A 25,885-nucleotide genomic window follows, 5' to 3' on the forward strand; every position below is an offset into this window, starting at 1 on the left:
GGGGGCGGAGCTTTGCTTCTTATCATTGTGTGTCGCCTGGCTCGTCGCCGTTCTCCTAACCACTTCCAACCCGGAGCCAATTCTGACATTTCTCTCCTTCATGTGAAAATCATCGTTTATTTGGTAGAAAATGACACAGAACCCCCAAACATTATATATGTTTTTTGTAGCAGAGACCCCAGAGAATACAATGGCGGTCATTGCAACGTTTTATCTCACACGGTATTTGCGCAATTGTTTTCCAAACGCGTTTTTTTGGTGGGAAAAAACAGTTTCGTGCTTAAAAAAACAAAAAAAACAGTAGTTATCCCAATTTTTTAGCATTTTGTGAAAGATGAAGTTACACCGAATAAGTAGATACCTAACACGTCACGCTTTAAAATTGCGCACGCTCGTTGGAATGGCGCCAAATTCCGCTATTTTAAAATCTCCTTTAATTCTTTTTTACTGGTTTCATGTTTTGAGTTACAGAGGAGGTCTAGGGCTAGAATTATCGCTCTCGCTCTTACGCACGCTGCGACACCTCACATGTGTGGTTTGAAAACCGTTTTCATATGTGGGCGGAACTTGCGAATGCGTTCGCTTCTGCGTGCGAGCGCACGGGGGCAGGGGCGCTTTAAAAAGAAAAATTATTTTTTTTATTGTTAATTTTACTTTAAACTTTTAATTTTGACACTTTAAAAAAAAATATTTGATCATTTTTATTCCTATTACAATGTAAACATCTCTTGTAATAGGAATATGACATGACAGGTCCTCTTTACAGTGAGATATGGGGGAGGGGTCAATAAGACCTTCCCCTCCCCCCGCATCTCACCTCTAGACTGGGAAGCCTAAAAAAAAAAGTGCGTAAGTGATTCATGAATGGCGCTGGACGCCATTCACGTTCACTTTGAAGCAAATGACGTCCTTGCGACGTCATTTGCCGCAATGCACGTCGGGAAAGTTTCCAGACGGAGCATGCGCTCTACGATCGGCGCGGGAATGCGCCTAATTTAAATGATCCACGCCCCCTATGGGATCATTTAAATTGCGCGCGCTTACGCCGGGCATTTTTCCGGAGCACACACGCAATTTACGGAGCTACTGCTCCGTGAATCAAGCGTAGCGCAGGTAATTTACGGAGGCGCAGCGGCAAAACGGTGCGCTGCGCCTCAGTAAGAACTGTGCAAATGTACCTGAATCTACCCCCCTGTTTTGCACATAACAATTTGGATCCGAGTTTAACTAACACATAAATGTAAATAGCGCCAGGACTCAAAGTAACCAGACGCTACGCGCCATTCCGAGACGTTTCCCAGAATAAAGAACGGAGGGGGGAGGGGAGGGTTCTTGTTGGGGAGTCATTCTGTTTATTTAGAGCTCTGCCCTGTCCGGTGACTTATTCCTGGGGGGGGGGAGGGGGGGTGTATAATTCTAAGATCTGTCGCAAGGAATCTTCCAGCTGATTGGCCGTTTCATTTCCTGAGGCTCTGCTGCAGGACGGATGGCAGGAAATCCCAGAGATATGGACAATTCCCAATATTATGGAGAATTGCGGGGGAGGGGGGGGTGTGAGGGGTCGGCACCGCCGCTCTCCATAGAACAGTGTCTGGATGTCACTGAGGGGTGGCAACACATGTGCCCCCTACAGGCCATAGTTATACATGGGGGGGGTGAGGGGCGATCCCCTCCGGCGAAGGACATGGGGGAAACAACAGACTCCACCAGGGACACAAGGGAGAGATCTTATACAATCCGGGTACTTCTACCAGACAGTGCAGCCAGTACCCCTGAATATCCAGCCTTAGACCCGCCTGAGCCTGTGATTGGACAATGAGAGTCATTGCTCTGCTTGAAGGAACAGCACAAAGTCTGATAGGCTTATGGTGTTACCCGTACGAGTAGTGGGCGGGGTTACAGGAGGCGGAGATACATACTGAGAAAGTTACATTGTACATTACATGGATGTGATATGTTCAGTAACTGATACAACACTGGCCCAGCGTTCCCAGTATAAGCGATGACATCCCAGCTCTCCCAGTAATGACATCCCAGCTCTCCCAGTAATGACATCACAGATCTCCCAGTAATGACATCACAGATCTCCCAGTATAAGCGATGACATCCCAGCTCTCCCAGTAATGACATCACAGATCTCCCAGTATAAGCAATGACATCCCAGCTCTCCCAGTAATGACATCACACATCTCCCAGTAATGACATCACAGATCTCCCAGTATAAGCGATGACATCTCAGCTCTCCCAGTAATGACATCACAGATCTCCCAGTATAAGCGATGACATCCCAGCTCTCCCAGTAATGACATCACAGATCTCCCAGTATAAGCGATGACATCACAGCTCTCCCAGTAATGACATCCCAGCTCTCCCAGTAAAGACATCACAGATTTCCCAGTATAACCGATGACATCCCAGCTCTCCCAGTAATGACATCACAGATCTCCCAGTATAAGCGATGATATCCCAGCTCTCCCAGTAATGACATCCCAGATCTCCCAGTATAAGCGATGAAATCCCATCTCTCCCAGTAATGACATCACAGATCTCCCAGTATAGGCAATGACATCACAGATCTCCTCATTATAAGCGATGAAATCCCAGCTCTCCCAGTATAAGCGATGACATCCCAGCTCTCCCAGTAATGACATTCCAGCTCTCCCAGTATAGGTAATGACATCCCAGTTCTCCCAGTAATGACATCCCAGCTCTCCCAGTATAAGCGATGACATCCCAGCTCTCCCAGTAATGACATCCCAGCTCTCCCAGTATAGGCAATGACATCCCAGCTCTCCCAGTAATGACATCCCAGATCTCCCAGTATAAGCGATGAAATCCCATCTCTCCCAGTAATGACATCACAGATCTCCCAGTAATGACATCACAGCTCTCCCAGTAATGATATCACAGATCTCCCAGTATAAGTAATGACATCCCAGCTCTCCCAGTAATGACATCACAGATCTCCCAGTATAAGCGATGACATCCCAGCTCTCCCAGTAATGACATCACAGATCTCCCAGTATAAGCAATGACATCCCAGCTCTCCCAGTAATGACATCCCAGATCTCCCAGTATAAGCGATGAAATCCCATCTCTCCCAGTAATGACATCACAGATCTCCCAGTAATGACATCACAGATCTCCCAGTATAACCGATGACATCCCAACTCTCCCAGTAATGACATCCCAGCTCTCCCAGTAATGACATCACAGCTCTCCCAGTATAAGCAATGACGTCCCAGCTCTCCCAGTAATGACATCACAGCTCTCCCAGTATAAGCAATGACGTCCCAGCTCTCCCAGTAATGACATCACAGCTCTCCCAGTATAAGCAGTGAGATCACAGATCTCCCAGTAATGACATCACAGATCTCCCAGTATAAGCGATGACATCCCAGCTCTCCCAGTAATGACATCACAGATCTCCCAGTATAAGCAATGACATCCCAGCTCTCCCAGTAATGACATCCCAGATCTCCCAGTATAAGCGATGAAATCCCATCTCTCCCAGTAATGACATCACAGATCTCCCAGTAATGACATCACAGATCTCCCAGTATAACCGATGACATCCCAACTCTCCCAGTAATGACATCCCAGCTCTCCCAGTAATGACATCACAGCTCTCCCAGTATAAGCAATGACGTCCCAGCTCTCCCAGTAATGACATCACAGATCTCCCAGTAATGACATCACAGATCTCCCAGTAATGACATCACAGATCTCCCAGTAATGACATCACAGATCTCCCAGTAATGACATCACAGATCTCCCAGTAATGACATCACAGCTCTCCCAGTATAAGTGATGACATCCCAGCTCTCCCAGTAATGACATCACAGATCTTCCAGTATAAGCGATGACATCCCAGCTCTCCCAGTAATGACATCACAGATCTCCCAGTATAAGCGATGACATCCCAGCTCTCCCAGTAATGACCTTACAGATCTCCCAGTATAAGCAATGACATCCCAGCTCTCCCAGTAATGACATCCCAGCTCTCCCAGTAATGACATCCCAGCTCTCCCAGTAATGACATCACAGCTCTCCCAGTAATGACATCACAGATCTCCCAGTATAAGCGATGACATCCCAGCTCTCCCAGTAATGACATCCCAGCTCTCCCAGTAATGACATCCCAGCTCTCCCAGTAATGACATCACAGATCCCCCAGTAATGACATCACAGCTCTCCCAGTAATGACATACCAGTTCTCCCAGTAATGACATCCCAGCTCTCCCATTGGAGTGATGACATCAGAGCACAGTGGGCTGGGTAAACTATTGGTGAAGCCAAGAAAGAATCATTTTTATTGATTATAAGTATTTATTGATTTTTTTAGAAATATTATTTTTATAGTTATAGAATTATACTATTTTATATTTATCAGAGAATATTATATAATTATTTATCATTTATAGTCCTTCTTAGATTTTATGATTGTTGATTTATTTCCAAAACAAATATTTAATTTAATGAACAAATAGATATTTAATAAACATTTTGTAAATATTTACTTTATTGAAAACAATAATTAATTTATTTGATTTGCTGAAAAATTCCACCTTTTATTGTCTGAGTCTCCCGACCGCGTGTCTGACGGTCTCCAGTTCTCCCTGACAATGTGTCCTGTAGGGGGCGGTGTGGGGTCACCCCCCAGATAGGAGCTGCCTGTGTCCTGTAGGGGGCGGTGTGGGGTCACCCCCCAGATAGGAGCTGCCTGTGTCCTGTAGGGGGCGGTGTGGGGTCACCCCCCAGATAGGAGCTGCCTGTGTCCTGTAGGGGGCGGTGTGGGGTCACCCCCCAGATAGGAGCTGCCTGTGTCCTGTAGGGGGCGGTGTGGGGTCACCCCCCAGATAGGAGCTGCCTGTGTCCTGTAGGGGGCGGTGTGGGGTCACCCCCCAGATAGGAGCTGCCTGTGTCCTGTAGGGGGCGGTGTGGACTCACCCCCCAGATAGGAGCCGCCTGTGTCCTGTAGGGGGCGGTGTGGGGTCACCCCCCAGATAGGAGCTGCCTGTGTCCTGTAGGGGGCGGTGTGGGGTCACCCCCCAGATAGGAGCTGCCTGTGTCCTGTAGGGGGCGGTGTGGGGTCAGCCCCCAGATAGGAGCTGCCTGTGTCCTGTAGGGGGCGGTGTGGGGTCACCCCCCAGATAGGAGCTGCCTGTGTCCTGTAGGGGGCGGTGTGGGGTCACCCCCCAGATAGGAGCTGCCTGTGTCCTGTAGGGGGCGGTGTGGACTCACCCCCCAGATAGGAGCTGCCTGTGTCCTGTAGGGGGCGGTGTGGGGTCACCCCCCAGATAGGAGCTGCCTGTGTCCTGTAGGGGGCGGTGTGGGGTCACCCCCCAGATAGGAGCCGCCTGTGTCCTGTAGGGGGCGGTGTGGACTCACCCCCCAGATAGGAGCTGCCTGTGTCCTGTAGGGGGCGGTGTGGGGTCACCCCCCAGATAGGAGCTGCCTGTGTCCTGTAGGGGATGGTGTGGGGTCACCCCCCAGATAGGGGCTGCCTGTGTCCTGTAGGGGGCGGTGTGGGGTCACCCCCCAGATAGGAGCTGCCTGTGTCCTGTAGGGGGCGGTGTGGGGTCTCCCCCCAGATAGGAGCCGCCTGTGTCCTGTAGGGGGCGGTGTGGGGTCACCCCCCAGATAGGAGCTGCCTGTGTCCTGTAGGGGGCGGTGTGGGGTCTCCCCCCAGATAGGAGCCGCCTGTGTCCTGTAGGGGGCGGTGTGGGGTCACCCCCCAGATAGGAGCCGCCTGTGTCCTGTAGGGGGCGGTGTGGACTCGTCCCCCAGATAGGAGCTGCCTGTGTCCTGTAGGGGGCGGTGTGGGGTCACCCCCCAGATAGGAGCCGCCTGTGTCCTGTAGGGGGCGGTGTGGACTCACCCCCCAGATAGGAGCTGCCTGTGTCCTGTAGGGGGCGGTGTGGGGTCATCCCCCAGATAGGAGCTGCCTGTGTCCTGTAGGGGGCGGTGTGGGGTCACCCCCCAGATAGGAGATGCCTGTGTCCTGTAGGGGGCGGTGTGGGGTCACCCCCCAGATAGGAGCTGCCTGTGTCCTGTAGGGGGCGGTGTGGGGTCACCCCCCCAGATAGGAGCTGCCTGTGTCCTGTAGGGGGCGGTGTGGGGTCACCCCCCAGATAGGAGCTGCCTGTGTCCTGTAGGGGGCGGTGTGGGGTCACCCTCCAGATAGGAGCTGCCTGTGTCCTGTAGGGGGCGGTGTGGACTCACCCCCCTGATAGGAGCTGCCTGTGTCCTGTAGGGGGCGGTGTGGACTCACCCCCCTGATAGGAGCTGCCTGTGTCCTGTAGGGGGCGGTGTGGGGTCACCCCCCAGATAAGAGCTGCCTGTGTCCTGTAGGGGGCGGTGTGGATTTACCCCCCCAGATAGGAGCTGCCTGTGTCCTGTAGGGGGCGATGTGGGGTCACCCCCCAGATAGGAGCTGCCTGTGTCCTGTAGGAGGCGGTGTGGGGTCACCCCCCAGATAGGAGCTGCCTGTGTCCTGTAGGGGGCGGTGTGGGGTCACCCCCCAGATAGGAGCTGCCTGTGTCCTGTAGGGGGCGGTGTGGGGTCATCCCCCAGATAGGAGCTGCCTGTGTCCTGTAGGGGGCGGTGTGGGGTCACCCCCCAGATAGGAGCTGCCTGTGTCCTGTAGGGGGCGGTGTGGGGTCACCCCCCAGATAGGAGCGGCCTGTGTCCTGTAGGGGGCGGTGTGGGGTCACCCCCCAGATAGGAGCTGCCTGTGTCCTGTAGGGGGCGGTGTGGGGTCACCCCCCAGATAGGAGCTGCCTGTGTCCTGTAGGGGATGGTGTGGGGTCACCCCCCAGATAGGAGCTGCCTGTGTCCTGTAGGGGGCGGTGTGGGGTCACCCCCCAGATAGGGGCTGCCTGTGTCCTGTAGGGGGCGGTGTGGGGTCACCCCCCAGATAGGAGCTGCCTGTGTCCTGTAGGGGATGGTGTGGGGTCACCCCCCAGATAGGAGCTGCCTGTGTCCTGTAGGGGGCGGTGTGGGCTCACCCCCCAGATAGGAGCTGCCTGTGTCCTGTAGGGGGCGGTGTGGACTCACCCCCCAGATAGGAGCTGCCTGTGTCCTGTAGGGGGCGATGTGGGGTCACCCCCCAGATAGGAGCTTCCTGTGTCCTGTAGGGGGCGGTGTGGGGTCACCCCCCAGATAGGAGCTGCCTGTGTCCTGTAGGGGGCGGTGTGGGGTCACCCCCCAGATAGGAGATGCCTGTGTCCTGTAGGGGGCGGTGTGGGGTCACCCCCCAGATAGGAGCCGCCTCTGTCCTGTAGGGGGCGGTGTGGGGTCACCCCCCAGATAGGAGCTGCCTGTGTCCTGTAGGGGGCGGTGTGGACTCACCCCCCAGATAGGAGCTGCCTGTGTCCTGTAGGGGGCGGTGTGGGGTCACCCCCCAGATAGGAGCTGCCTGTGTCCTGTAGGGGGCGGTGTGGGGTCACCCCCCAGATAGGAGCTGCCTGTGTCCTGTAGGGGGCGGTGTGGGGTCACCCCCCAGATAGGAGCTGCCTGTGTCCTGTAGGGGGCGGTGTGGGGTCACCCCCCAGATAGGAGCTGCCTGTGTCCTGTAGGGGGCGGTGTGGGGTCACCCCCCAGATAGGAGCCGCCTGTGTCCTGTAGGGGGCGGTGTGGGGTCACCCCCCAGATAGGAGCTGCCTGTGTCCTGTAGGGGGCGGTGTGGGGTCACCCCCCAGATAGGAGCTGCCTGTGTCCTGTAGGGGGCGGTGTGGGGTCACCCCCCAGATAGGAGCCGCCTCTGTCCTGTAGGGGGCGGTGTGGAGTCACCCCCCAGATAGGAGCTGCCTGTGTCCTGTAGGGGGCGGTGTGGGGTCACCCCCCAGATAGGAGCTGCCTGTGTCCTGTAGGGGGCGGTGTGGGGTCACCCCCCAGATAGGAGCTGCCTGTGTCCTGTAGGGGGCGGTGTGGGGTCACCCCCCAGATAGGAGCTGCCTGTGTCCTGTAGGGGGCGGTGTGGGGTCACCCCCCAGATAGGAGCTGCCTGTGTCCTGTAGGGGGCGGTGTGGAGTCACCCCCCAGATAGGAGCTGTCTGTGTCCTGTAGGGGGCGGTGTGGAGTCACCCCCCAGATAGGAGCTGCCTGTGTCCTGTAGGGGGCGGTGTGGACTCACCCCCCCAGATAGGGGCTGCCTGTGTCCTGTAGGGGGCGGTGTGGGATCACCCCCCAGATAGGAGCTGCCTGTGTCCTGTAGGGGGCGGTGTGGGGTCACCCCCAGATAGGAGCTGCCTGTGTCCTGTAGGGGGCGGTGTGGGGTCACCCCCAGATAGGAGCTGCCTGTGTCCTGTAGGGGGCGGTGTGGGGTCACCCCCCAGATAGGAGCCGCCTGTGTCCTGTAGGGGGCGGTGTGGACTCACCCCCCAGATAGGAGCCGCCTGTGTCCTGTAGGGGGTGGTGTGGGGTCACCCCCCAGATAGGAGCTGCCTGTGTCCTGTAGGGGGCGGTGTGGGGTCACCCCCCAGATAGGAGCTGCCTGTGTCCTGTAGGGGGCGGTGTGGGGTCACCCCCAGATAGGAGCTGCCTGTGTCCTGTAGGGGGCGGTGTGGGGTCACCCCCCAGATAGGAGCCGCCTGTGTCCTGTAGGGGGCGGTGTGGACTCACCCCCCAGATAGGAGCCGCCTGTGTCCTGTAGGGGGCGGTGTGGGGTCACCCCCCAGATAGGGGCTGCCTGTGTCCTGTAGGAGGCGGTGTGGGGTCACCCCCCAGATAGGAGCTGCCTGTGTCCTGTAGGGGGCGGTGTGGGGTCACCCCCCAGATAGGAGCTGCCTGTGTCCTGTAGGGGGCGGTGTGGGGTCACCCCCCAGATAGGAGCTGCCTGTGTCCTGTAGGGGGCGGTGTGGACTCACCCCCCAGATAGGAGCTGCCTGTGTCCTGTAGGGGGCGGTGTGGGGTCACCCCCCAGATAGGAGCTGCCTGTGTCCTGTAGGGGGCGGTGTGGGGTCACCCCCCAGATAGGAGCTGCCTGTGTCCTGTAGGGGGCGGTGTGGGGTCACCCCCCAGATAGGAGCTGCCTGTGTCCTGTAGGGGGCGGTGTGGACTCACCCCCCAGATAGGAGCTGCCTATGTCCTGTAGGGGGCGGTGTGGGGTCACCCCCCAGATAGGAGCTGCCTGTGTCCTGTAGGGGGCGGTGTGGGGTCACCCCCCAGATAGGAGCTGCCTGTGTCCTGTAGGGGGCGGTGTGGGGTCACCCCCCAGATAGGAGCTGCCTGTGTCCTGTAGGGGGCGGTGTGGGGTCACCCCCCAGATAGGAGCCGCCTGTGTCCTGTAGGGGGCGGTGTGGGGTCACCCCCCAGATAGAAGCTGCCTGTGTCCTGTAGGGGGCGGTGTGGGGTCACCCCCCAGATAGGAGCTGCCTGTGTCCTGTAGGGGGAGGTGTGGGGTCACCCCCCCAGATAGGAGCTGCCTGTGTCCTGTAGGGGGCGGTGTGGGGTCACCCCCCAGATAGGAGCTGCCTGTGTCCTGTAGGGGGCGGTGTGGGGTCACCCCCCAGATAGGAGCTGCCTGTGTCCTGTAGGGGGCGGTGTGGGGTCACCCCCCAGATAGGAGCTGCCTGTGTCCTGTAGGGGGCGGTGTGGGGTCACCCCCCAGATAGGAGCTGCCTGTGTCCTGTAGGGGGCGGTGTGGGGTCACCCCCCAGATAGGAGCTGCCTGTGTCCTGTAGGGGGCGGTGTGGGGTCACCCCCCAGATAGGAGCTGCCTGTGTCCTGTAGGGGGCGGTGTGGACTCACCCCCCAGATAGGAGCTGCCTGTGTCCTGTAGGGGGCGGTGTGGGGTCACCCCCCAGATAGGAGCTGCCTGTGTCCTGTAGGGAGCGGTGTGGGGTCACCCCCCAGATAGGAGCCTCCTGTGTCCTGTAGGGGGCGGTGTGGGGTCACCCCCCAGATAGGAGCTGCCTGTGTCCTGTAGGGGGCGGTGTGGGGTCACCCCCCAGATAGGAGCTGCCTGTGTCCTGTAGGGGGCGGTGTGGATTTACCCCCCAGATAGGAGCTGCCTGTGTCCTGTAGGGGGCGGTGTGGGGTCACCCCCCAGATAGGAGCTGCCTGTGTCCTGTAGGGGGCGGTGTGGGGTCACCCCCCAGATAGGAGCTGCCTGTGTCCTGTAGGGGGCGGTGTGGGGTCACCCCCCAGATAGGAGCTGCCTGTGTCCTGTAGGGGGCGGTGTGGGGTCACCCCCCAGATAGGAGCTGCCTGTGTCCTGTAGGGGGCGGTGTGGGGTCACCCCCCAGATAGGAGCTGCCTGTGTCCTGTAGGGGGCGGTGTGGGGTCACCCCCCAGATAGGAGCTGCCTGTGTCCTGTAGGGGGCGGTGTGGATTTACCCCCCCAGATAGGAGCTGCCTGTGTCCTGTAGGGGGCGGTGTGGGGTCACCCCCCAGATAGGAGCCGCCTGTGTCCTGTAGGGGGCGGTGTGGACTCACCCCCCAGATAGGAGCTGCCTGTGTCCTGTAGGGGGCGGTGTGGACTCACCCCCCAGATAGGAGCTGCCTGTGTCCTGTAGGGGGCGATGTGGGGTCACCCCCCAGATAGGAGCTGCCTGTGTCCTGTAGGGGGCGGTGTGGATTTACCCCCCCAGATAGGAGCTGCCTGTGTCCTGTAGGGGGCGGTGTGGGGTCACCCCCCAGATAGGAGCTGCCTGTGTCCTGTAGGGGGCGGTGTGGACTCACCCCCAGATAGGGGCTGCCTGTGTCCTGTAGGGGGCGGTGTGGGGTCACCCCCCAGATAGGAGCTGCCTGTGTCCTGTAGGGGGCGGTGTGGACTCACCCCCCAGATAGGAGCTGCCTGTGTCCTGTAGGGGGCGGTGTGGGGTCACCCCCAGATAGGAGCCGCCTGTGTCCTGTAGGGGGCGGTGTGGGGTCACCCCCCAGATAGGAGCTGCCTGTGTCCTGTAGGGGGCGGTGTGGGGTCATCCCCCAGATAGGAGCTGCCTGTGTCCTGTAGGGGGCGATGTGGGGTCACCCCCCAGATAGCAGCTGCCTGTGTCCTGTAGGGGGCGGTGTGGACTCACCCCCCAGATAGGAGCTGCCTGTGTCCTGTAGGGGGCGGTGTGGACTCACCCCCCAAATAGGAGCTGTCTGTGTCCTGTAGGGGGCGGTGTGGGGTCACCCCCCAGATAGGAGCTGCCTGTGTCCTGTAGGGGGCGGTGTGGGGTCACCCCCCAGATAGGAGCTGCCTGTGTCCTGTAGGGGGCGGTGTGGACTCACCCCCCAGATAGGAGCTGCCTGTGTCCTGTAGGAGGCGGTGTGGGGTCACCCCCCAGATAGGAGCTGCCCGTGTCCTGTAGGGGGCGGTGTGGGGTCACCCCCCAGATAGGAGCTGCCTGTGTCCTGTAGGGGGCGGTGTGGACTCACCCCCCAAATAGGAGCTGTCTGTGTCCTGTAGGGGGCGGTGTGGACTCACCCTCCAGATAGGAGCTGCCTGTGTCCTGTAGGGGGCGGTGTGGGGTCACCCCCCAGATAAGAGCTGCCTGTGTCCTGTAGGGGGCGGTGTGGGGTCACCCCCCAGATAAGAGCTGCCTGTGTCCTGTAGGGGGCTGTGTGGGGTCACCCCCCAGATAGGAGCTGCCTGTGTCCTGTAGGGGGCGGTGTGGGGTCACCCCCCAGATAGGAGCTGCCTGTGTCCTGTAGGGGGCGGTGTGGGGTCACCCCCCAGATAGGAGCTGCCTGTGTCCTGTAGGGGGCGGTGTGGGGTCACCCCCCAGATAGGAGCTGCCTGTGTCCTGTAGGGGGCGGTGTGGATTTACCCCCCAGATAGGAGCTGCCTGTGTCCTGTAGGGGGCGGTGTGGGGTCACCCCCCAGATAGGAGCTGCCTGTGTCCTGTAGGGGGCGGTGTGGGGTCACCCCCCAGATAGGAGCTGCCTGTGTCCTGTAGGGGGCGATGTGGACTCACCCCCCAGATAGGAGCTGCCTGTGTCCTGTAGGGGGCGATGTGGACTCACCCCCCAGATAGGAGCTGCCTGTGTCCTGTAGGGGGCGATGTGGACTCACCCCCCAGATAGGAGCTGCCTGTGTCCTGTAGGGGGCGGTGTGGGGTCACCCCCCAGATAAGAGCTGCCTGTGTCCTGTAGGGGGCGGTGTGGGGTCACCCCCCAGATAAGAGCTGCCTGTGTCCTGTAGGGGGCTGTGTGGGGTCACCCCCCAGATAGGAGCTGCCTGTGTCCTGTAGGGGGCGGTGTGGGGTCACCCCCCAGATAGGAGCTGCCTGTGTCCTGTAGGGGGCGGTGTGGGGTCACCCCCCAGATAGGAGCTGCCTGTGTCCTGTAGGGGGCGGTGTGGGGTCACCCCCCAGATAGGAGCTGCCTGTGTCCTGTAGGGGGCGGTGTGGATTTACCCCCCAGATAGGAGCTGCCTGTGTCCTGTAGGGGGCGGTGTGGGGTCACCCCCCAGATAGGAGCTGCCTGTGTCCTGTAGGGGGCGGTGTGGGGTCACCCTCCAGATAGGAGCTGCCTGTGTCCTGTAGGGGGCGATGTGGACTCACCCCCCAGATAGGAGCTGCCTGTGTCCTGTAGGGGGCGATGTGGACTCACCCCCCAGATAGGAGCTGCCTGTGTCCTGTAGGGGGCGGTGTGGGGTCACCCCCCAGATAGGAGCTGCCTGTGTCCTGTAGGGGGCGGTGTGGGGTCACCCCCCAGATAGGAGCTGCCTGTGTCCTGTAGGGGGCGGTGTGGACTCACCCCCCACATAGGAGCTGCCTGTGTCCTGTAGGGGGCGGTGTGGGGTCACCCCCCAGATAGGAGCCGCCTGTGTCCTGTAGGGGGCGGTGTGGGGTCACCCCCCCAGATAGGAGCTGCCTGTGTCCTGTAGGGGGCGGTGTGGGGTCACCCCCCAGATAGGAGCTGCCTGTGTGCTGTAGGGGGCGGTGTGGGGTCACCCCCCAGATAGGAGCTGCCTGTGTCCTGTAGGGGGCGGTGTGGGGTCACCCCCCAGATAGGAGCTGCCTGTGTCCTGTAGGGGGCGGTGTGGGGTCACCCCCCAGATAGGAGCTGCCCGCGTCCTGTAGGGGGCGGTGTGGGGTCACCCCCCAGATAGGAGCTGCCCGTGTCCTGTAGGGGGCGGTGTGGGGTCACCCCCCAGATAGGAGCTGCCCGTGTCCTGTAGGGGGCGGTGTGGGGTCACCCCCCAGATAGGAGCTGCCTGTGTCCTGTAGGGGGCGGTGTGGGGTCACCCTCCAGATAGGAGCTGCCTGTGTCCTGTAGGTCGGCGGTGTGGGGTCACCCCGCAGATAGGAGCTGCCTGTGTCCTGTAGGGGGCGGTGTGGGGTCACCCCCCAGATAGGAGCTGCCTGTGTCCTGTAGGGGGCGGTGTGGGGTCACCCCGCAGATAGGAGCTGCCTGTGTCCTGTAGGGGGAGGTGTGGGGTCACCCCCCAGATAGGAGCTGCCTGTGTCCTGTAGGGGGCGGTGTGGGGTCACCCCCCAGATTGGAGCTGCCTGTGTCCTGTAGGGGGCGGTGTGGGGTCACCCCCCAGATAGGAGCTGCCTGTGTCCTGTAGGGGGCGGTGTGGGGTCACCCCCCAGATAGGAGCTGCCTGTGCCCTGTAGAGGGCGGTGTGGGGTCACCCCCCAGATAGGAGCCGCCTGTGTCCTGTAGGGGGCGGTGTGGGGTCACCCCCCAGATAGGAGCTGCCTGTGTCCTGTAGGGGGCGGTGTGGATTTACCCCCCCAGATAGGAGCTGCCTGTGTCCTGTAGGGGGCGGTGTGGGGTCACCCCCCAGATAGGAGCTGCCTGTGTACTGTAGGGGGCGGTGTGGGGTCACCCCCCAGATAGGAGCTGCCTGTGTCCTGTAGGGGGCGGTGTGGATTTACCCCCCCAGATAGGAGCTGCCTGTGTCCTGTAGGGGGCGGTGTGGGGTCACCCCCCAGATAGGAGCTGCCTGTGTCCTGTAGGGGGCGGTGTGGACTCACCCCCCAGATAGGAGCTGCCTGTGTCCTGTAGGGGGCGGTGTGGGGTCACCCTCCAGATAGGAGCTGCCTGTGTCCTGTAGGAGGTGGTGTGGACTCACCCTCCAGATAGGAGCTGCCTGTGTCCTGTAGGGGGCGGTGTGGACTCGTCCCCCAGATAGGAGCTGCCTGTGTCCTGTAGGGGGCGGTGTGGACTCACCCCCCAGATAGGAGCTGCCTGTGTCCTGTAGGGGGAGGTGTGGGGTCACCCCCCCAGATAGGAGCTGCCTGTGTCCTGTAGGGGGCGGTGTGGGGTCACCCCCCAGATAGGAGCTGCCTGTGTCCTGTAGGGGGCGGTGTGGGGTCACCCCCAGATAGGAGCTGCCTGTGTCCTGTAGGGGGCGGTGTGGACACACCCCCCAGATAGGAGCTGCCTGTGTCCTGTAGGGGGCGGTGTGGGGTCACCCCCCAGATAGGAGCTGCCTGTGTCCTGTAGGGGGCGGTGTGGGGTCACCCCCCAGATAGGAGCGGCCTGTGTCCTGTAGGGGGCGGTGTGGGGTCACCCCCCAGATAGGAGCTGCCTGTGTCCTGTAGGGGGCGGTGTGGGGTCACCCCCCAGATAAGAGCTGCCTGTGTCCTGTAGGGGGCGGTGTGGACTCACCCCCCAGATAGGAGCTGCCTGTGTCCTGTAGGGGGCGGTGTGGACTCACCCCCCAGATAGGAGCTGCCTGTGTCCTGTAGGGGGCGGTGTGGACTCACCCCCCAGATAGGAGCTGCCTGTGTCCTGTAGGGGGCGGTGTGGACTCACCCTCCAGATAGGAGCTGCCTGTGTCCTGTAGGGGGCGGTGTGGGGTCACCCCCCAGATAGGAGCTGCCTGTGTCCTGTAGGGGGCGGTGTGGGGTCACCCCCCAGATAGGAGCTGCCTGTGTCCTGTAGGGGGCGGTGTGGGGTCACCCCCCAGATAGGAGCTGCCTGTGTCCTGTAGGGGGCGGTGTGGGGTCACCCCCCAGATAGGAGCTGCCTGTGTCCTGTAGGGGGCGGTGTGGGGTCACCCCCCAGATAGGAGCTGCCTGTGTCCTGTAGGGGGCGGTGTGGACTCACCCCCCAGATAGGAGCTGCCTGTGTCCTGTAGGGGGCGGTGCGGGGTCACCCCCCAGATAGGAGCTGCCTGTGTCCTGTAGGGGGCGGTGTGGGGTCACCCCCCAGATAGGAGCTGCCTGTGTCCTGTAGGGGGCGGTGTGGGGTCACCCCCCAGATAGGAGCTGCCTGTGTCCTGTAGGGGGCGGTGTGGGGTCACCCCCCAGATAGGAGCTGCCTGTGTCCTGTAGGGGGCGGTGTGGGGTCACCCCCCAGATAGGAGCTGCCTGTGTCCTGTAGGGGGCGGTGTGGGGTCACCCCCCAGATAGGAGCTGCCTGTGTCCTGTAGGGGGCGGTGTGGGGTCACCCCCCAGATAGGAGCTGCCTGTGTCCTGTAGGGGGCGGTGTGGGGTCAGCCCCCAGATAGGAGCTGCCTGTGTCCTGTAGGGGGCGGTGTGGGGTCACCCCCCAGATAGGAGCTGCCTGTGTCCTGTAGGGGGCGGTGTGGGGTCACCCCCCAGATAGGAGCTGCCTGTGTCCTGTAGGGGGCGGTGTGGACTCACCCCCCAGATAGGAGCTGCCTGTGTCCTGTAGGGGGCGGTGTGGGGTCACCCCCCAGATAGGAGCTGCCTGTGTCCTGTAGGGGGCGGTGTGGGGTCACCCCCCAGATAGGAGCCGCCTGTGTCCTGTAGGGGGCGGTGTGGACTCACCCCCCAGATAGGAGCTGCCTGTGTCCTGTAGGGGGCGGTGTGGGGTCACCCCCCAGATAGGAGCTGCCTGTGTCCTGTAGGGGATGGTGTGGGGTCACCCCCCAGATAGGAGCTGCCTGTGTCCTGTAGGGGGCGGTGTGGGGTCACCCCCCAGATAGGAGCTGCCTGTGTCCTGTAGGGGGCGGTGTGGGGTCTCCCCCCAGATAGGAGCCGCCTGTGTCCTGTAGGGGGCGGTGTGGGGTCACCCCCCAGATAGGAGCTGCCTGTGTCCTGTAGGGGGCGGTGTGGGGTCACCCCCCAGATAGGAGCCGCCTGTGTCCTGTAGGGGGCGGTGTGGGGTCACCCCCCAGATAGGAGCTGCCTGTGTCCTGTAGGGGGCGGTGTGGACTCGTCCCCCAGATAGGAGCTGCCTGTGTCCTGTAGGGGGCGGTGTGGGGTCACCCCCCAGATAGGAGCTGCCTGTGTCCTGTAGGGGGCGGTGTGGGGTCACCCCCCAGATAGGAGCCGCCTGTGTCCTGTAGGGGGCGGTGTGGTACTCACCCCCCAGATAGGAGCTGCCTGTGTCCTGTAGGGGGGGGTGGGGGTCACCCCCCAGATAGGAGCTGCCTGTGTCCTGTAGGGGGCGGTGTGGGGTCACCCCCCAGATAGGAGCTGCCTGTGTCCTGTAGGGGGCGGTGTGGGGTCCCCCCCAGATAGGAGCTGCCTGTGTCCTGTAGGGGGCGGTGTGGGGTCACCCCCCAGATAGGAGCTGCCTGTGTCCTGTAGGGGGCGGTGTGGGGTCACCCCCCAGATAGGAGCTGCCTGTGTCCTGTAGGGGGCGGTGTGGGGTCATCCCCCAGATAGGAGCTGCCTGTGTCCTGTAGGGGGGGGTGTGGGGTCACCCCCAGATAGGAGCTGCCTGTGTCCTGTAGGGGGCGGTGTGGGGTCACCCCCCAGATAGGAGCTGCCTGTGTCCTGTAGGGGGCGGTGTGGGGTCACCCCCCAGATAGGAGCTGCCTGTGTCCTGTAGGGGGCGGTGTGGGGTCACCCCCCAGATAGGAGCTGCCTGTGTCCTGTAGGGGGCGGTGTGGGGTCACCCCCCAGATAGGAGCTGCCTGTGTCCTGTAGGGGGCGGTGTGGGGTCACCCCCCAGATAGGAGCTGCCTGTGTCCTGTAGGGGGCGGTGTGGGGTCACCCCCCAGATAGGAGCTGCCTGTGTCCTGTAGGGGGCGGTGTGGGTCACCCCCCAGATAGGAGCTGCCTGTGTCCTGTAGGGGGCGGTGTGGGTCACCCCCCAGATAGGAGCTGCCTGTGTCCTGTAGGGGGCGGTGTGGGGTCACCCCCCAGATAGGAGCTGCCTGTGTCCTGTAGGGGGCGGTGTGGGGTCACCCCCCAGATAGGAGCTGCCTGTGTCCTGTAGGGGGCGGTGTGGGGTCACCCCCCAGATAGGAGCTGCCTGTGTCCTGTAGGGGGCGGTGTGGGGTCACCCCCCAGATAGGAGCTGCCTGTGTCCTGTAGGGGGCGGTGTGGGGTCACCCCCCAGATAGGAGCTGCCTGTGTCCTGTAGGGGGCGGTGTGGGGTCACCCCCCAGATAGGAGCTGCCTGTGTCCTGTAGGGGGCGGTGTGGGGTCACCCCCCAGATAGGAGCTGCCTGTGTCCTGTAGGGGGCGGTGTGGGGTCACCCCCCAGATAGGAGCTGCCTGTGTCCTGTAGGGGGCGGTGTGGACTCACCCCCCAGATAGGAGCTGCCTGTGTCCTGTAGGGGGCGGTGTGGACTCACCCCCCAGATAGGAGCTGCCTGTGTCCTGTAGGGGCTGGTGTGGGGTCACCCCCCAGATAGGAGCTGCCTGTGTCCTGTAGGGGGCGGTGTGGGGTCACCCCCCAGATAGGAGCTGCCTGTGTCCTGTAGGGGGCGGTGTGGGGTCACCCCCCAGATAGGAGCTGCCTGTGTCCTGTAGGGGGCGGTGTGGGGTCACCCCCCAGATAGGAGCTGCCTGTGTCCTGTAGGGGGCGGTGTGGGGTCACCCCCCAGATAGGAGCTGCCTGTGTCCTGTAGGGGGCGGTGTGGGGTCACCCCCCAGATAGGAGCTGCCTGTGTCCTGTGGGGGGCGGTGTGGGGTCACCCCCCAGATAGGAGCTGCCTGTGTCCTGTAGGGGGCGGTGTGGGGTCACCCCCCAGATAGGAGCTGCCTGTGTCCTGTAGGGGGCGGTGTGGGGTCACCCCCCAGATAGGAGCTGCCTGTGTCCTGTAGGGGGCGGTGTGGGGTCACCCTCCAGATAGGAGCTGCCTGTGTCCTGTAGGGGGCGGTGTGGGGTCACCCCCCAGATAGCAGCTGCCTGTGTCCTGTAGGGGGCGGTGTGGACTCACCCCCCAGATAGGAGCTGTCTGTGTCCTGTAGGGGGCGGTGTGGACTCACCCCCCAGATAGGAGCTGTCTGTGTCCTGTAGGGGGCGGTGTGGGGTCACCCCCCAGATAGGAGCTGCCTGTGTCCTGTAGGGGGCGGTGTGGACTCACCCCCCAGATAGGAGCTGCCTGTGTCCTGTAGGGGGAGGTGTGGGGTCACCCCCCAGATAGGAGCTGCCTGTGTCCTGTAGGGGGCGGTGTGGGGTCACCCCCCCCCCAGATAGGAGCTGCCTGTGTCCTGTAGGGGGCGGTGTGGACTCACACCCCAGATAGGAGCTGCCTGTGTCCTGTAGGGGGCGGTGTGGACTCACCCCCCAGATAGGAGCTGCCTGTGTCCTGTAGGGGGCGGTGTGGGGTCACCCCCCAGATAGGAGCTGCCTGTGTCCTGTAGGGGGCGGTGTGGGGTCACCCCCCAGATAGGAGCTGCCTGTGTCCTGTAGGGGGCGGTGTGGGGTCACCCCCCAGATAGGAGCTGCCTGTGTCCTGTAGGGGGCGGTGTGGGGTCACCCCCCAGATAGGAGCTGCCTGTGTCCTGTAGGGGGCGGTGTGGACTCACCCCCCAGATAGGAGCTGCCTGTGTCCTGTAGGGGGCGGTGTGGGGTCACCCTCCAGATAGGAGCTGCCTGTGTCCTGTAGGGGGCGATGTGGACTCACCCCCCAGATAGGAGCTGCCTGTGTCCTGTAGGGGGCGGTGTGGGGTCACCCCCCAGATAGGAGCTGCCTGTGTCCTGTAGGGGGCGGTGTGGGGTCACCCCCCAGATAGGAGCTGCCTGTGTCCTGTAGGGGGCGGTGTGGGGTCACCCCCCAGATAGGAGCTGCCTGTGTCCTGTAGGGGGCGGTGTGGGGTCACCCCCCAGATAAGAGCTGCCTGTGTGCTGTAGGGGGCGGTGTGGGGTCACCCCCCAGATAGGAGCTGCCTGTGTCCTGTAGGGGGCGGTGTGGGGTCACCCCCCAGATAGGAGCTGCCTGTGTCCTGTAGGGGGCGGTGTGGGGTCACCCCCCAGATAGGAGCTGCCCGTGTCCTGTAGGGGGCGGTGTGGGGTCACCCCCCAGATAGGAGCCGCCTGTGTCCTGTAGGGGGCGGTGTGGGGTCACCCCCCAGATAGGAGCTGCCTGTCTCCTGTAAGGGGCGGTGTGGGGTCACCCCCCAGATAGGAGCTGCCTGTGTCCTGTAGGGGGCGGTGTGGGGTCACCCCCCCAGATAGAAGCTGCCTGTCTCCTGTAGGGGGCGGTGTGGGGTCACCCCCCAGATAGGAGCTGCCTGTGTCCTGTAGGGGGCGGTGTGGACTCACCCCCCAGATAGGAGCCGCCTGTGTCCTGTAGGGGGCGGTGTGGGGTCACCCTCCAGATAGGAGCTGCCTGTGTCCTGTAGGTCGGCGGTGTGGGGTCACCCCCCAGATAGGAGCTGCCTGTGTCCTGTAGGGGGCGGTGTGGGGTCACCCCCCAGATAGGAGCTGCCTGTGTCCTGTAGGGGGCGGTGTGGACTCACCCCCCAGATAGGAGCCGCCTGTGTCCTGTAGGGGGTGGTGTGGGGTCACCCCCCAGATAGGAGCTGCCTGTGTCCTGTAGGGGGCGGTGTGGGGTCACCCCCCAGATAGGAGCTGCCTGTGTCCTGTAGGGGGCGGTGTGGGGTCACCCCCCAGATAGGAGCTGCCTGTGTCCTGTAGGGGGCGGTGTGGGGTCACCCCCCAGATAGGAGCTGCCTGTGCCCTGTAGAGGGCGGTGTGGGGTCACCCCCCAGATAGGAGCCGCCTGTGTCCTGTAGGGGGCGGTGTGGGGTCACCCCCCAGATAGGAGCTGCCTGTGTCCTGTAGGGGGCGGTGTGGATTTACCCCCCCAGATAGGAGCTGCCTGTGTCCTGTAGGGGGCGGTGTGGGGTCACCCCCCAGATAGGAGCTGCCTGTGTACTGTAGGGGGCGGTGTGGGGTCACCCCCCAGATAGGAGCTGCCTGTGTCCTGTAGGGGGCGGTGTGGATTTACCCCCCCAGATAGGAGCTGCCTGTGTCCTGTAGGGGGCGGTGTGGGGTCACCCCCCAGATAGGAGCTGCCTGTGTCCTGTAGGGGGCGGTGTGGACACACCCCCCAGTTAGGAGCTGCCTGTGTCCTGTAGGGGGCGGTGTGGACTCACCCCCCAGATAGGAGCTGCCTGTGTCCTGTAGGGGGCGGTGTGGACTCACCCCCCAGATAGGAGCTGCCTGTGTCCTGTAGGGGGCGGTGTGGGGTCACCCCCCAGATAAGAGCTGCCTGTGTCCTGTAGGGGGCGGTGTGGGGTCACCCCCCAGATAGGAGCTGCCTGTGTCCTGTAGGGGGCGGTGTGGGGTCACCCCCCAGATAGGAGCTGCCTGTGTCCTGTAGGGGGCGGTGTGGGGTCACCCCCAGATAGGAGCTGCCTGTGTCCTGTAGGGGGCGGTGTGGGGTCACCCCCCAGATAGGAGCTGCCTGTGTCCTGTAGGGGGCGGTGTGGACTCACCCCCCAGATAGGAGCTGCCTGTGTCCTGTAGGGGGCGGTGTGGGGTCACCCCCCAGATAGGAGCTGCCTGTGTCCTGTAGGGGGCGGTGTGGACTCACCCTCCAGATAGGAGCTGCCTGTGTCCTGTAGGAGGCGGTGTGGACTCACCCCCCAGATAGGAGCTGCCTGTGTCCTGTAGGGGGCGGTGTGGGGTCACCCCCCAGATAGGAGCTGCCTGTGTCCTGTAGGGGGCGGTGTGGGGTCACCCCCCAGATAGGAGCTGCCTGTGTCCTGTAGGGGGCGGTGTGGACTCACCCCCCAGATAGGAGCCTCCTGTGTCCTGTAGGGGGCGGTGTGGGGTCACCCCCCAGATAGGAGCCGCCTCTGTCCTGTAGGGGGCGGTGTGGGGTCACCCCCCAGATAGGAGCTGCCTGTGTCCTGTAGGGGGCGGTGTGGACTCACCCCCCTGATAGGAGCTGCCTGTGTCCTGTAGGGGGCGGTGTGGGGTCACCCCCCAGATAGGAGCCGCCTGTGTCCTGTAGGGGGCGGTGTGGGGTCACCCCCCAGATAGGAGCTGCCTGTGTCCTGTAGGGGGCGGTGTGGGGTCACCCCCCAGATAGGAGCTGCCTGTGTCCTGTAGGGGGCGGTGTGGGGTCACCCCCCCAGATAGGAGCTGCCTGTGTCCTGTAGGGGGCGGTGTGGGGTCACCCCCCAGATAGGAGCTGCCTGTGTCCTGTAGGGGGCGGTGTGGAGTCACCCCCCAGATAGGAGCCGCCTGTGTCCTGTAGGGGGCGGTGTGGGGTCACCCCCCAGATAGGAGCTGCCTGTGTCCTGTAGGGGATGGTGTGGGGTCACCCCCCAGATAGGAGCTGCCTGTGTCCTGTAGGGGGCGGTGTGGGGTCACCCCCCAGATAGGAGCTGCCTGTGTCCTGTAGGGGATGGTGTGGGGTCACCTCCCAGATAGGAGCTGCCTGTGTCCTGTAGGAGGCGGTGTGGGGTCACCCCCCAGATAGGAGCTGCCTGTGTCCTGTAGGAGGCGGTGTGGGGTCACCCTCCAGATAGGAGCTGCCTGTGTCCTGTAGGGGGCGGTGTGGGGTCACCCCCCAGATAAGAGCTGCCTGTGTGCTGTAGGGGGCGGTGTGGGGTCACCCCCCAGATAGGAGCCGCCTGTGTCCTGTAGGGGGCGGTGTGGGGTCACCCCCCAGATAAGAGCTGCCTGTGTGCTGTAGGGGGCGGTGTGGGGTCACCCCCCAGATAGGAGCTGCCTGTGTCCTGTAGGGGGCGGTGTGGGGTCACCCCCCAGATAGGAGCTGCCTGTGTCCTGTAGGGGGCGGTGTGGGGTCACCCCCCAGATAGGAGCTGCCTGTGTCCTGTAGAGGGCGGTGTGGGGTCACCCCCCAGATAGGAGCTGCCCGCGTCCTGTAGGGGGCGGTGTGGGGTCACCCCCCAGATAGGAGCTGCCTGTGTCCTGTAGGGGGCGGTGTGGGGTCACCCCCCAGATAGGAGCTGCCTGTGTCCTGTAGGGGGCGGTGTGGGGTCACCCCCCAGATAGGAGCTTCCTGTGTCCTGTAGGGGGCGGTGTGGACTCACCCCCCAGATAGGAGCCGCCTGTGTCCTGTAGAGGGCGGTGTGGGGTCACCCCCCAGATAGGAGCTGCCTGTGTCCTGTAGGGGGCGGTGTGGGGTCACCCCTCAGATAGGAGCTGCCTGTGTCCTGTAGGGGGCGGTGTGGGGTCACCCCCCAGATAGGAGCTGCCTGTGCCCTGTAGAGGGCAGTGTGGGGTCACCCCCCAGATAGGAGCCGCCTGTGTCCTGTAGGGGGCGGTGTGGGGTCACCCCCCAGATAGGAGCTGCCTGTGTCCTGTAGGGGGCGGTGTGGATTTACCCCCCCAGATAGGAGCTGCCTGTGTCCTGTAGGGGGCGGTGTGGGGTCACCCCCCAGATAGGAGCTGCCTGTGTCCTGTAGGGGGCGGTGTGGGGTCACCCCCCAGATAGGAGCCGCCTGTGTCCTGTAGGGGGCGGTGTGGGGTCACCCCCCAGATAGGAGCCGCCTGTGTCCTGTAGGGGGCGGTGTGGGGTCACCCCCCAGATAGGAGCTGCCTGTGTCCTGTAGGGGGCGGTGTGGGGTCACCCCCCAGATAGGAGCTGCCTGTGTCCTGTAGGGGGCGGTGTGGGGTCACCCCCCAGATAGGAGCTGCCTGTGTCCTGTAGGGGGCGGTGTGGGGTCACCCCCCAGATAGGAGCTGCCTGTGTCCTGTAGGCGGCGGTGTGGGGTCACCCCCCAGATAGGAGCTGCCTGTGTCCTGTAGGGGGCGGTGTGGATTTACCCCCCCAGATAGGAGCTGCCTGTGTCCTGTAGGGGGCGGTGTGGACTCACCCCCCAGATAGGAGCTGCCTATGTCCTGTAGGGGGCGGTGTGGGGTCACCCCCCAGATTGGAGCTGCCTGTGTCCTGTAGGGGGCGGTGTGGGGTCACCCCCCAGATAGGAGCTGCCTGTGTCCTGTAGGGGGCGGTGTGGGGTCACCCCCCAGATTGGAGCTGCCTGTGTCCTGTAGGGGACGGTGTGGGGTCACCCCCCAGATTGGAGCTGCCTGTGTCCTGTAGGGGGCGGTGTGGGGTCACCCCCCAGATAGGAGCTGCCTGTGTCCTGTAGGGGGCGGTGTGGGGTCACCCCCCAGATAGGAGCTGCCTGTGTCCTGTAGGGGGCGGTGTGGGGTCACCCCCCAGATAGGAGCTGCCTGTGTCCTGTAGGGGGCGGTGTGGATTTACCCCCCAGATAGGAGCTGCCTGTGTCCTGTAGGGGGCGGTGTGGGGTCACCCCCCAGATAGGAGCTGCCTGTGTCCTGTAGGGGGCGGTGTGGACTCACCCCTCCAGATAGGAGCTGCCTGTGTCCTGTAGGGGGCGGTGTGGGGTCACCCCCCAGATAGGAGCTGCCTGTGTCCTGTAGGGGGCGGTGTGGACTCACCCCCCAGATAGGAGCTGCCTGTGTCCTGTAGGGGGCGGTGTGGGGTCACCCTCCAGATAGGAGCTGCCTGTGTCCTGTAGGAGGCGGTGTGGGGTCACCCCCCAGATAGGAGCTGCCTGTGTCCTGTAGGGGGAGGTGTGGGGTCACCCCCCAGATAGGAGCTGCCTGTGTCCTGTAGGGGGCGGTGTGGGGTCACCCCCCAGATAGGAGCTGCCTGTGTCCTGTAGAGGGCGGTGTGGGGTCACCCCCCAGATAGGAGCTGCCTGTGTCCTGTAGGGGGCGGTGTGGGGTCACCCCCCAGATAGAAGCTGCCTGTGTCCTGTAGGGGGCGGTGTGGGGTCACCCCCCAGATAGGAGCTGCCTGTGTCCTGTAGGGGGCGGTGTGGGGTCACCCCCCAGATAGGAGCTGCCTGTGTCCTGTAGAGGGCGGTGTGGGGTCACCCCCCAGATAGGAGCCGCCTGTGTCCTGTAGGGGGCGGTGTGAGATCACCCCCCAGATAGGAGCTGCCTGTGTCCTGTAGGGGGCGGTGTGGGGTCACCCCCCAGATAGGAGCTGCCCGTGTCCTGTAGGGGGCGGTGTGGGGTCACCCCCCAGATAGCAGCTGCCTGTGTCCTGTAGGGGGCGGTGTGGACTCACCCCCCAGATAGGAGCTGCCTGTGTCCTGTAGGGGGCGGTGTGGACTCACCCCCCAGATAGGAGCTGTCTGTGTCCTGTAGGGGGCGGTGTGGGGTCATCCCCCAGATAGGAGCTGCCTGTGTCCTGTAGGGGGCGGTGTGGGGTCACCCCCCAGATAGGAGCTGCCTGTGTCCTGTAGGGGGCGGTGTGGGGTCACCCCCCAGATAGGAGCTGCCTGTGTCCTGTAGGAGGCGGTGTGGGGTCACCCCCCAGATAGGAGCTGCCTGTGTCCTGTAGGGGGCGGTGTGGACTCACCCCCCAGATAGGAGCTGCCTGTGTCCTGTAGGGGGCGGTGTGGGGTCACCCCCCAGATAGGAGCTGCCTGTGTCCTGTAGGGGGCGGTGTGGATTTACCCCCCCAGATAGGAGCTGCCTGTGTCCTGTAGGGGGCGGTGTGGGGTCACCCCCCAGATAGGAGCTGCCTGTGTACTGTAGGGGGCGGTGTGGGGTCACCCCCAGATAGGAGCTGCCTGTGTCCTGTAGGGGGCGGTGTGGGGTCACCCCCCAGATAGGAGCTGCCTGTGTCCTGTAGGGGGCGGTGTGGGGTCACCCCCCAGATAGGAGCTGCCTGTGTCCTGTAGGGGGCGGTGTGGGGTCACCCCCCCAGATAGGAGCCTCCTGTGTCCTGTAGGGGGCGGTGTGGGGTCACCCCCCAGATAGGAGCTGCCTGTGTCCTGTAGGGGGCGGTGTGGGGTCACCCCCCAGATAGGAGCTGCCTGTGTCCTGTAGGGGGCGGTGTGGACTCACCCCCCAGATAGGAGCTGTCTGTGTCCTGTAGGGGGCGGTGTGGGGTCACCCTCCAGATAGGAGCTGCCTGTGTCCTGTAGGGGGCGGTGTGGGGTCACCCCCCAGATAGGAGCTGCCTGTGTCCTGTAGGGGGAGGTGTGGGGTCACCCCCCCAGATAGGAGCTGCCTGTGTCCTGTAGGGGGAGGTGTGGGGTCACCCCCCCAGATAGGAGCTGCCTGTGTCCTGTAGGGGGCGGTTTGGGGTCACCCCCCAGATAGGAGCTGCCTGTGTCCTGTAGGGGGCGGTGTGGGGTCACCCCCAGATAGGAGCTGCCTGTGTCCTGTAGGGGGCGGTGTGGGGTCACCCCCCAGATAGGAGCTGCCTGTGTCCTGTAGGGGGCGGTGTGGGGTCACCCCCCAGATAGGAGCTGCCTGTGTCCTGTAGGGGGCGGTGTGGGGTCACCCCCCAGATAGGAGCTGCCTGTGTCCTGTAGGGAGCGGTGTGGGGTCACCCCCCAGATAGGAGCCTCCTGTGTCCTGTAGGGGGCGGTGTGGGGTCACCCCCCAGATAGGAGCTGCCTGTGTCCTGTAGGGGGCGGTGTGGGGTCACCCCCCAGATAGGAGCTGCCTGTGTCCTGTAGGGGGCGGTGTGGGGTCACCCCCCAGATAGGAGCTTCCTGTGTCCTGTAGGGGGCGGTGTGGGGTCACCCCCCAGATAGGAGCTGCCTGTGTCCTGTAGGGGGCGGTGTGGGGTCACCCCCCAGATAGGAGCTTCCTGTGTCCTGTAGGGGGCGGTGTGGGGTCACCCCCCAGATAGGAGCTGCCTGTGTCCTGTAGGGGGCGGTGTGGACTCACCCCCCTGATAGGAGCTGCCTGTGTCTTGTAGGGGGCGGTGTGGGGTCACCCCCCAGATAGGAGCTGCCTCTGTCCTGTAGGGGGCGGTGTGGGGTCACCCCCCAGATAGGAGCTGCCTGTGTCCTGTAGGGGGCGGTGTGGGGTC

This window comes from Rana temporaria, chromosome 5 (genome assembly GCF_905171775.1).
Source record: "Rana temporaria chromosome 5, aRanTem1.1, whole genome shotgun sequence".
NCBI lineage: Eukaryota > Metazoa > Chordata > Amphibia > Anura > Ranidae > Rana > Rana temporaria.